This window comes from Primulina huaijiensis, chromosome 5 (genome assembly GCF_012295235.1).
Source record: "Primulina huaijiensis isolate GDHJ02 chromosome 5, ASM1229523v2, whole genome shotgun sequence".
NCBI classification, from domain to species: Eukaryota; Viridiplantae; Streptophyta; class Magnoliopsida; order Lamiales; family Gesneriaceae; genus Primulina; species Primulina huaijiensis.
The window spans coordinates 17278275-17289003 of NC_133310.1; the positions used below are offsets into that span (position 1 = coordinate 17278275).

General features: G+C 32.7%; 1 pseudogene; it reads right to left on the reverse strand.

Annotated features, from left to right (window-relative positions):
* Positions 1 to 4954: 4954 nt before the first annotated feature.
* On the reverse strand, positions 4955 to 9490 carry LOC140976722 (arginine-specific demethylase JMJ20-like; annotated as a pseudogene).
* Between the last annotated feature and the right edge of the window lie 1239 nt (positions 9491 to 10729).

Below are 10729 nucleotides of genomic sequence, written 5' to 3' on the forward strand. Positions count from 1 at the left end.
TATCGATGGGATATAGGTACAGAGACAGAGTTACTATATAGATATCAATCCAACAGAGAAAAGAGAAATACCATCGTTATTGTTATTCATTCTATGATATTCATGTTTCAGAGTTGATGGTATTTAATGTTTTCAAAGCCATGTTTTCAGAGTATGGTATATGTATATTGCTATGCAAGAGTTCCATTTGCTGAGTTTTATACTCATTTCAGTTATTTCATGTGATGCAGATAAGAGCGACGAGCGGGGACGTTGATTGAGGCCGGAGTCATATGCATATAGAGATGGAAGAAGGAAAGATTATTTTGATAGTATTTTGGACATGATCATACAAAATGATATTTTGTATTTTTTTGTATCATTTGATTGATCATGTGTATACTTTTGTTTATATATGGAAATATATTTTTAAACCTTCTTTCCTTCAAGAAAAATTTTAAATTCCGCTGTTATTTTATGAAATCGGGTCAGAGGGTTTACAGGAATGTTTGCTATTGTGAGCACTGTGATTCCCTATGCCAGAAGACATGTTCTGGAATTTTATTGCATTATCCTATCCATTGTTGGAGATGGAAGATCGGTGAAGTTTGATCTCATTGGAGGACTAACCAAGGTGTTTCCCGATCATCCCAAAAAGATGTTTGCTGCAAATTTAACTTCATTATATTCTGTTTTGCACAAGACCGCATTCAGAAACTGGACTTCCTCCACAAATTCATTACAGTGGTTACTAAACCACATGTCATTGTTATCTACATGATTGGTACTAGAAGTACCACTTTAAATTTTGGCTGGATGGTATTCAATACTATTCTACAGTTTGCAGATGGAGGCTTCAAATCGACCAAAATACCTTTTCCCTCTTTGATCTATGAGATTTTGGTGTCTTGATGATTTGTGAAGGATGTAGATGAAGAACTCTCTGATGTCAGTGACCAACTGAAGATAGCTCCTGCATATTTCAAGGGAAACCAGAAGGTTGATCTTCCATGCTTTGAGCTTTGTGTTGCCCAGGATGTTGGAAATTTGGGTGCTTCATCATACGGAACCAAATCAGATAAAGTTAAATTTGTTTCTAGGGAAAAGCCTTCTGAGTATGATGTGCTCTTTATCTGCCATGTTCAACCTTAAATATTTTTTGGCAAACAACAAATACTGACCGCAATAGAGGTCATTGCATTTTATGAATGAAGCCCCAGTAGCTGAGTATGAGTTGTTGTTGGAAGTAAATGTTATTTCTTTTGCTGGACAAAAAAGGAGTAGAATCCACCTAGAAGCTGAAGCTGCTGATGCAAAAATGAGTGAGTCTGATGCTGATCTTGATGTAGATACTGTTGGAGATGCTCCGTAGTTTGATTGGTTTTTCTTTGATTATTTTATCTATGAGTTTTTAGTTCTGTTTGCTTAGTTATCTTGTTCTGTTAATGAAATTTTTGACTGTTTTGGTTTACGTATTACAACACATATATGATAACAGTGAACTAACATGTTTGAATTCAGGGGAGATAACTATATAACTCAGGGGGAGTTATTATACAGGCGAGGATAATGCATATCATAAAGATAATACCATTTTTGAATGTTTTGTCCAGAAAGACAAAAAGAGGTAGATTGAAAGGAATACTTATTCCTTAATTAATGTTTCCTTGTTGATAATATTGTGATATTACCTTATGGAATTTTTTCTTTCTAAACTAATAAGATTTTCTTGAATATTGATATTTATGATAATATCTCTAGATATTATTCTATTGTTCAAAATAGTTTATTTTCTTATGAAATTTTTGTTTTCATATTTCTGTAGGACTCTATGCAAGGAATAAACTATATGACATATAAGATCTATAAATAAGATATCATTGTTGTTGCTCGTCCGGGGTTGGTTTTCGAGCTGAAGGAAAGCAGTGAAACACCGCATGAAGAGCAAGGAATAACATCGGAGAATTAATAAAAAACTCAAGCCAAGGCGTATTGATATGTCGCCATAAAGTGTTGGAGACACTCGAAGACAACACTCGTGTAAAGTGTTGGTTGAAAAGTTATTCATGGCTCCGGGTTTTGGGATATAGTTGTTGCATCCATGGTTTTGGTTTTTTTTTTTTTTTAATTCGAGATGTACTTTACTTCCTTGACTTATTAAGGAAGCTAGTTTTTTGTAGTTTCACTACTATTGGTTTTGTCAAGTAATTATAATTTTCTTGTGAATATTTTCACCGAGGCATCGCAAAATATTTTTATACATGTGCATGATTGATTATGTCTTATTTTATTCAGTAAAGTTTATTTGGGTGTTTAATTAATATATTCCGCCGAATGTTGTGAATAGATATTACAATACATGCACATAACTCCTAATATGATAAATCCCTACATTTAGGACATTTCATTTGAAATATGAAATTCTCAATAGAATTGTGGACACAAAAGACCAAGCACAAAGACGAAGAACTATCCCTTATATCAAGGTTCAATGGTCAAATCATACTATTCTAGAAGCTACGTGGGAATTAGAGGAGAAGATGCGCCAACATTAACCCTATCTCTTTGAAAATAGCGAGGAGCCAAGTTTCAAAGAAACTTCTTATAAAGAGGAAGGAGCTAGGTGAAGCACGAGACTTCTTGGGCCAACTCACATCTCCAACTCAAGCTAATCTCAAAATATAACTATATTCGATTGAATGGGTCATCAGATCATTCTTCTTCTACGTAAAAAAAAAAGAAAAAAGAAAAAAGAGAGTTATTTCTCCCTAGAAAGATCATGTAGGCACGTGAGACACACTATTATATGATTGAAGATCTTTTAGTAACTTTATTTGATTGTGCATTGTTTATATTGTTATGACATTCTCTAGTAGGGTAAAACTAGACAACTATGATCTATATGAGGAGTTAATCCAGAATCATTATGACCTTGTTTAGTATGATGAAACTATATAGTTACGATCGGTCTACGGAGTTAATCGGAATCACTATGACATTGTCTAGTATAGTGAAACTAAACGTTGATGATCTGCGGAGTTAAGTCAGAAACTTTTGACCCAATTTGGTGATGTTAAAACTAGAAAATTATGACATTCTCTAGTAGAGAGAAATTAGAGAGAAATCTCATGAAAATTTTGAATATGTTTTATTGAGAATTTTTAAATTCTTGTTGATACTATGATGTTTTGATATATTATTTGTGTATTTCAAGTACGAAAATATGCATCATTCAATTACTCAGTGACAATCACTCATCTATTAGATTTGTTGTAGATGAGAATGAACTAGAATATCAAGAATCAAATGAATTTTGGGAGATGATGATTGGGCCAGAAAATTTATTTCTTTATACACCATTGACATCGATTTTGAATAAGTTGAACATTGAGTTTGTTTTAGTTTTTAAGTTGTAAAATAGTGAATTCATTGAATAAAATTTTGATTTAGATTTAATATATTTTTTTAGGACTTGGTGTTTTTGGTAATTTAGTTATGGAAATTCCAAGAATACAGCCGATGCAGACGTTATACATATCCGACGACGAGACATATTGTCTTCAAAAGACTTGCTGTTGGTTTATATGTATATATATATTCTCTCATTTTATTTTAATTGACCCAACCAAATTTAAAAAGAAAAGGAAGTATATTATAAAATTTCTCAAGCCATATAATAAAATAAAAGAGACATGCAATCGAAATCATATCTTATATGTCTTCATGGGAACGTACAACTCCACTGTGAAGAAACAAATCGCATTAAATATGAAAAAAAAAAATAGTGCGTGAGGAACATCTCTGTCACAAAACTAGATTTCCAATATCTTCCAGCTAATTTTATTTCATAACAAAAAATAAAAATAAAAATAAAAATAAAATAATAGATGTATCTCAGCAGACAGATTTAATATTATTATTAGAAAATTATATATTTAAGGCTCAGTCAACCAAGTAATTAATATAATTAATAAAAACAAACAAAATTCGTTAGTGATTTCTTCGGGACGTATATGATTCCTTTGGCTATGCTTAAGTCAACAAATCTCAACAACCTAGCCCTACTATTATAAATAGTCTAAAATTATATTATCGTATTTAAAATTATATATTCCAAATTAATTGAATTCAATGTAGTGCTTTTGATTCCTTAAAAGTCATTCCCTGACCTTGATTTAAAAAAGTACTCATACACCTTTGACAGAGCAAGGCAAAAATTTGTGTGAGACGGTCTCACGGGTCGTATTTTATGAGAAAGATCTCTTATTTGGGTCATCCATGAAAAAGTATTATTTTTTATGCTAAGAGTATTACTTTTTATTGTGAATATCGATAGGGTTGACCCGTCTCACAGATAAAGATTACTGAGACCGTCTCACAAGAGACCTACTCTTAGAATAAAATAAGATTGAAAAAGTACTTATACACCTTTGGCATCCTTTAGAGTAAAATAAGATTGAAGCGCTGAGTATATACATATGTCGTTCTCATCGATGAATTAATTGCGTATGAAATGTTGTCTATCTGAAACTATCTATCTAGTACGATCGATCAAGTCATTCAGTACAATATCTTCGCTAGATCTTTATGGAATTAAACTAACAGGTCGGTCTAGATAGTTTATATTGCTCCTGATAATGAACGACCTTTTGATCTATGTCGTTCCAAGTTCAGCCAGGTCTGATCAGTTGTGAATTACGTTACAAATTTTAGCGGCTCTGATGACGACTGGAAACCTCCTAGGATGTCGGCTATTTAATTCATGAATTTTTTTTTTTCAGAATTCTTGTAATAAAGTATTATCAGATGTTTTATACGATTAATTTAATAAAATCTCAATGACAGTTTTAAAAATTACGAATTTTCGATGAGATAGAACAAATGAATAATGATGCGAAATAATCAATTTCCAAAGGGTTAGAGTATTCGATTGAGCTAAAATAAAAATTCACTGATTAGACTGCAAAAAAGGGTCTTTTCAAACATGAAATTACATTAGTGATGCTGGTTTTTATACAAGTCAACTGACTACAACATTTGAATTGCTTAATAATCTACAGCAACAGAATCATCAAATTTCAGTTCCAACGACTTTGTAAGCATAGTCCACAAATCTAACAAGGTTACGAGGACTGCAAATATGAGAACCCAAAAAGTCGGAAAGATTAAATCGACCTTGTTCCAGTAAGGTTCGATTTAGATTATCATTCGTGTTACAATGGTCGAATACCATTTCATAAGTTCTCCCCATATCATTGCAGAACTCAATAAACATTTGATCCTCAATGGTTTCCCTAAAATGTAACGGGAGACGTTGATTTTCCCATGTGTCCACAGATTTCATGTTCAAAGAAATTTCTTGGATACTTTTCAGATGGGAAAGAACAGCCTGAGTCATTTGAGATGAATTCCAGTGCATATCGCCAACGTCGCTTGTTATTTGGTGAAGTAAGATCAGATTGGCAAAGGCAAACCGAATCATGAAGATGAAAAGATCGCTAAAATCCATTCCTACAAGGAAATACAACTCCATCTAGGATAACTTATCACAGTAAAATCACTGCTAAATATTAAAGTTGATTCCAAATTATGACGCACAAACATTTTCAAGAAATTACTACAAACAGAGACCACACTTTTGGAGTCAAATAAGTGGTGCGTTAGAAATACCCAAAAAAAAGAAGAAAAATAATGTAGTCAGGCATTGATTGAATTACTACAAATTAAAATGTGTTTGTCAGTGCATGCTTTTTGAATTTTAATGCGTTAATGTGGTATAATTGGTTTTTCTATCAATAACGACGATAAATTGCATGCATGGAATGCAAGTATTTATGGTTGTTGCACTTGTATTCTTATCGTGTGATGTAATATCTTAAAGATTTGTGCACACAGTGATTGAAACAATGATTTCCAGTATTTTCAAGACTTGGTTCTCATAGGCTGAGGAAAAATAAAAGGCATACCTGCATTAGCTGCAAGATTTTTCTGGCACAGCCCTTAAAAATCATCACATATGTCCTTGATATCTTCAATGTACCACCTAGCCTCGCGATATTCCCTCAAAAGCAAATCCCACTGAGAGAGGAGATACCATAACAGCAGTGAATCCTAATGCATTATAATAAAACACTTTTTGTCTGAATAGTTGTTTTAATAATGTCCATACCACCGAAGATATGTTGTAGGCATTGAACCAATTGTGGTTAATTGATATCGTATCCTCCTAATAATCACAGAGATTGTTGGACATTAGCATCTAGCATACATAATCAGGTATGAATACAAGCTCTCTCAGTTGTACAACTCTATGTTCGGTAGCAAAAAGAAAAGTACGCAATGAGTAACGAGTCTTCAGAACATTCACTTCAGATCCCATGAATCATGATGCTGAAATTTACTCAATCACCAAAAACAAGAGCTATGCAACTAAAATCCAATAGTAATCATTGCAAGCATCAGCAATGTCAACCTACAATATCCATATATCCCTGTTTGTGCACATTATGTGCAGAACACAATTCTTACATCATGGCGCAAGATCCAAGGACTTTACCACTTGATAATATACCTATACATGATTATCCTACGTTAGTTTCTGTGTAACACAGTTTTGGATCCTTAAAAGTTATGAAGGAAGCACAAAATTTTGTTTGAATGTCTGTAACCTTCATTTCTTAGTTAAAAATTTAGAAGAATAGCATTTAGGAAAAGAAACATAAAGCTCATTTCAATATTTTGCAAACTATGTGGAAAATGAAGAATATAGAAAATAGGGTCAATGTCCAAAGCATACCAAATTATGAACTTGATGATACCAGCCACTGGGGACAAAGATGATCTCATTCTGTTCTTGAATACACTCCATCCAGATTGCCTAGAATTGCATATTACTAGTAACTGTAAATAAATTGTTTCCCCTTTAAAAGCACTTTGAAGAAGAAGATAACGTATTTGGAGAATAAGTATACCTCATCAATTCCAGGGAACTTTAATTTGCAAACATCTTCAAAGATGTTATACAAAGAAAACCTCATATTCCTGAATAAAAATGTAGAAGTATGAGTAGCCAGTCTAAGATTTGAAAGGTACAAATTGAGCCTACAAGAGGAAACAAGAGATTAAGAAATTTGCTTATTTCCCCTAATACAAGAAATACATTTCATCTTTTTTGTACACCAATTTAATGGTTCATACATTTGAATTTATATGGCAGTTTTTTGCATCAGATAAATGAGAAAAGATGATAGCTATTGCCCATTCATTTCCATTATTTACCAAAATTTTCATCTCTTTTCCTTGATATTCAGGTAAACAAAAATTGCAATTCTGCGCTGCAACAGTAAACTATAAGAGAATGCACTAATACCTGTCAAAAATAAGGTGATGTTATCCTGGAGAAAGAAAGTACCATTGTTTCCGGCCACACACATTTGCTGACCAACTGTATGACATGAAAACATCAGCATGATGCGGTGTCCATGTACCTGCACTTGCAATCAAAAGTTTCATATCGTCTCTCGAAGTCTGTGTATATTGACCTGAATCAATTTTCGACATGTATTCATCTGCGAATGAATCAGTGGTTTGCAAAATGAGTTCATTGAGAACATTAACGCACCTTTTGCTCCCATATATACGAAACGGTAATTAGAGCAACTAATTTCATCTCTTTCTTGTAAAGAGTCGGGATCACTATGCATACTGTATTTATCAAGATACAGATTCAGCCAGTCATCACAAAAATAAGATGGAGTACTGTAGGCATTGTACTCAGGGTACTCCTGCAAATGAATGAAGAATTAAGCAAATTGGAATCTTTACAAGAGTTGAAGCTCATTCTGGCATATCGTACAATCAAGTCCATCCAAATGCCGCCCCATAATTTCCTATTTGGTCTCAAACCCGAAATTTATCTAGTCAGATGGAGCTCAATTGAAGCTTGAAGAAAGAACTATTTAGAGTAAAGTTTGGCTCTAACTACATTTCGAATTGGAGCTCGTTACAGCATCTCCAACCCATCTCTATTTTGGAGGAAATCTCCAAAATAGAGTATGAGTTGGTGCTCCAACCCAACTCCAAATGCAATCTCCATTTTGGAGATTGCAATAGTGAACCTCCATTTCTGGAGGATCACTATTCATATGGAGATTCCACCATATTACTGAAATGCCATCATAACAATTGCAAAATAGTCCTTTTGTATTTTTATGTATTTGTTTTGCTCCATTTTATATTATTATATTTCAAATTATTTAATTAATTAATTTTAATGTTAAATAATTTTTATACTTAGTTAATTTATTTTAATTTTTTTATTATTTTTATGAATTAATTATAAGTCTATTGTTTATAAGAATCATGAAATGGAAATAATAAACAAGATAATGATCACAAAAATTAATAACATAATTTATTAGAAACACTTATTGTCTATTTAATTTATTTAACTTGATAAACATGAGATTTTTTTCCGAGATGCTCTTATTGACTATTTGTGGAAGGAGTACAATACTTCGGAATATTAGTATTTTTAATGGTCAATTTATGTGTTGTTCTTTAAACCATATGTGTTGTTTATGTTTGTCGCGATTAAATTTTATGTTTATATTATGAATGTTGTATCTTGTCGTTTATGTTTTTCGTGTCAAAAAAATGTATTATTTTAAATAAATTGAGTTTAATACATGTTTTATTGTATTATGTTTATCGAATTAATTAAGTTCGTTTATATAATACATTATGTAATTAAATAATTATATGTGTGTGTTTTTGAAAATGAAAAAAAAAAAAAGAAATGGAGTATTTTGTAATATTTTTAGAGGATATGGGTTGGAGAAAGTTTTTAAAAATAGAGATCATGGATCTATATTTTAGAGGATGAAAAATAGAGGATATGGGTTGGAGATGTCCTCAGTAGTAGGTGGCCTAGTTTAAGATCAAAGTTAATCAAACTAAAACTAGATTCACGATTCAAGCTCGGTGAACTGATGTGTAAATTATATGTATATTCGTAAAAAGTTCACTAAATAATAAAGTCCGCGGGGGATCTGAAACATGTAACTCAGGGATGAAAATTTCAAGTGCAAATAAAAATATTATTCCAACAAATGCACACCTTAACAAAATGCCAATCTTTCAAATACAACAGCGAATTACCATCAGCGATTCCATCATCGGAACCAGAAATCCGCTACCATCGGTCAATAAAAGCAGAAACGGACATGTCCACCCTCTTTTGATCAGTAAATCCCTTCGTGCCACACTCGGCAACCTACGAAAACGCCACACCCAAATTCAGTTTCCCATAAATTCGTAACAAGATGGCGTCGTAGAGTATGGTTTACCTGGACTTTGGAGGTACCGAATCGTGAGGAAAGGAATGTGAGATCGGGCTTTCCGTCGCCGGAGACCCATTCTTTGCAGGCCCTCCAGTCATCGGTGAGCCCGGTGAGAATAACGGGCTGGTTTCTGGCCATGTAAAATTTGATAAATTCAGCGTAATTAAATAGTTTCCGGAGTGAATATAATTTATTTTTTTTATCCTTTGTCTTAAATTTATTAAAAAATTAATTTTTTTATTAGTATATTTAAATTTTATATATAATAAAATCTATAATTTAATCAAATAAAAAAAACTCACTCGACTCAATCTTTTTCATTTTTCTCGACTCAACCCTAGGTCTCACTTCATTCTTTATCTTTACAAAAAATCTTTTTCTTCTCAATCTTCCATCCTGCATACATTGTTCTGGTTTTTTGGCTAACAATTAACAATGAGTCTACAAAGAATTCCTCTACAACAAATCCAACGAAAAAACCACGTATTGGTAAGAAATTTATTTTGAGATATGAAATCTATTGAGTCTCGTCTGTGTGAAGAGCTCGAGCACCCAGGTCGTGTTTCACGACCTAGGGTGAAGAGCTTCACCTGGGTCGTGAAATCGTCTCGTGAAGCTTCACGACACGGCCCCTGGGTGGTCGTGAAGTCACGACCCAGGGTGAAGAAGCTTCCTGGGTCGTGCTTCACATCCCAGGGTGAAGGGGTCACGACCCAAGGTGAAGAGCACCTAGCTCTTCACCTTGGGTCGGGAAACAAACACGACCCACCTCGACCCAATTTAAAATGAACAAAAAAGTTTATTTTTAAATTTTTACAACTAATAAATTTTTTGTTTGTTTTGTTTTTGTTTTTTTTTTCAGATTTACTTTCCCACTAAACTTGGAAAGAATCAATTCGTTGAATGCAAGTTAACTTTAGGATCAAGATACGTTGAAATCTGTAAGAAGATTGTATCATTTTTAAATGAGAAAGAGATAGAATATTTGGTGCAGTATACTCAATTCGGTAATTTAATTTTATGTACTAAGAATTATAACAATTTCAATCAATTGTTATGGTTTTTGATTAATAGGCAAAGTTATGATAGTGGAAGTGATGAATTTTGGATGATATATCGTAAACGACCTTATCGATTTTTATTGTTAGATTATTGTTTGTTAACTGACCTAAATTGTTCAAACTTTTATTCTATGATACCTGAAGAAGATGAATTTAGGGAAAGACATTTTGGTGGAAGTTACTGTATAGGTTTGGGGGATTTGTTAGATAGAATTGATGAATATGAGAATGATTTAGGGGAAGAAATAGACATTGAGAAGGTGAAATTAGCCTGTATTTGTTCGTGGTAGGTGTATTAGGTAGACAAAGAAAAAATAAAAATAATACAGTGAATTTAGAATAGATTAG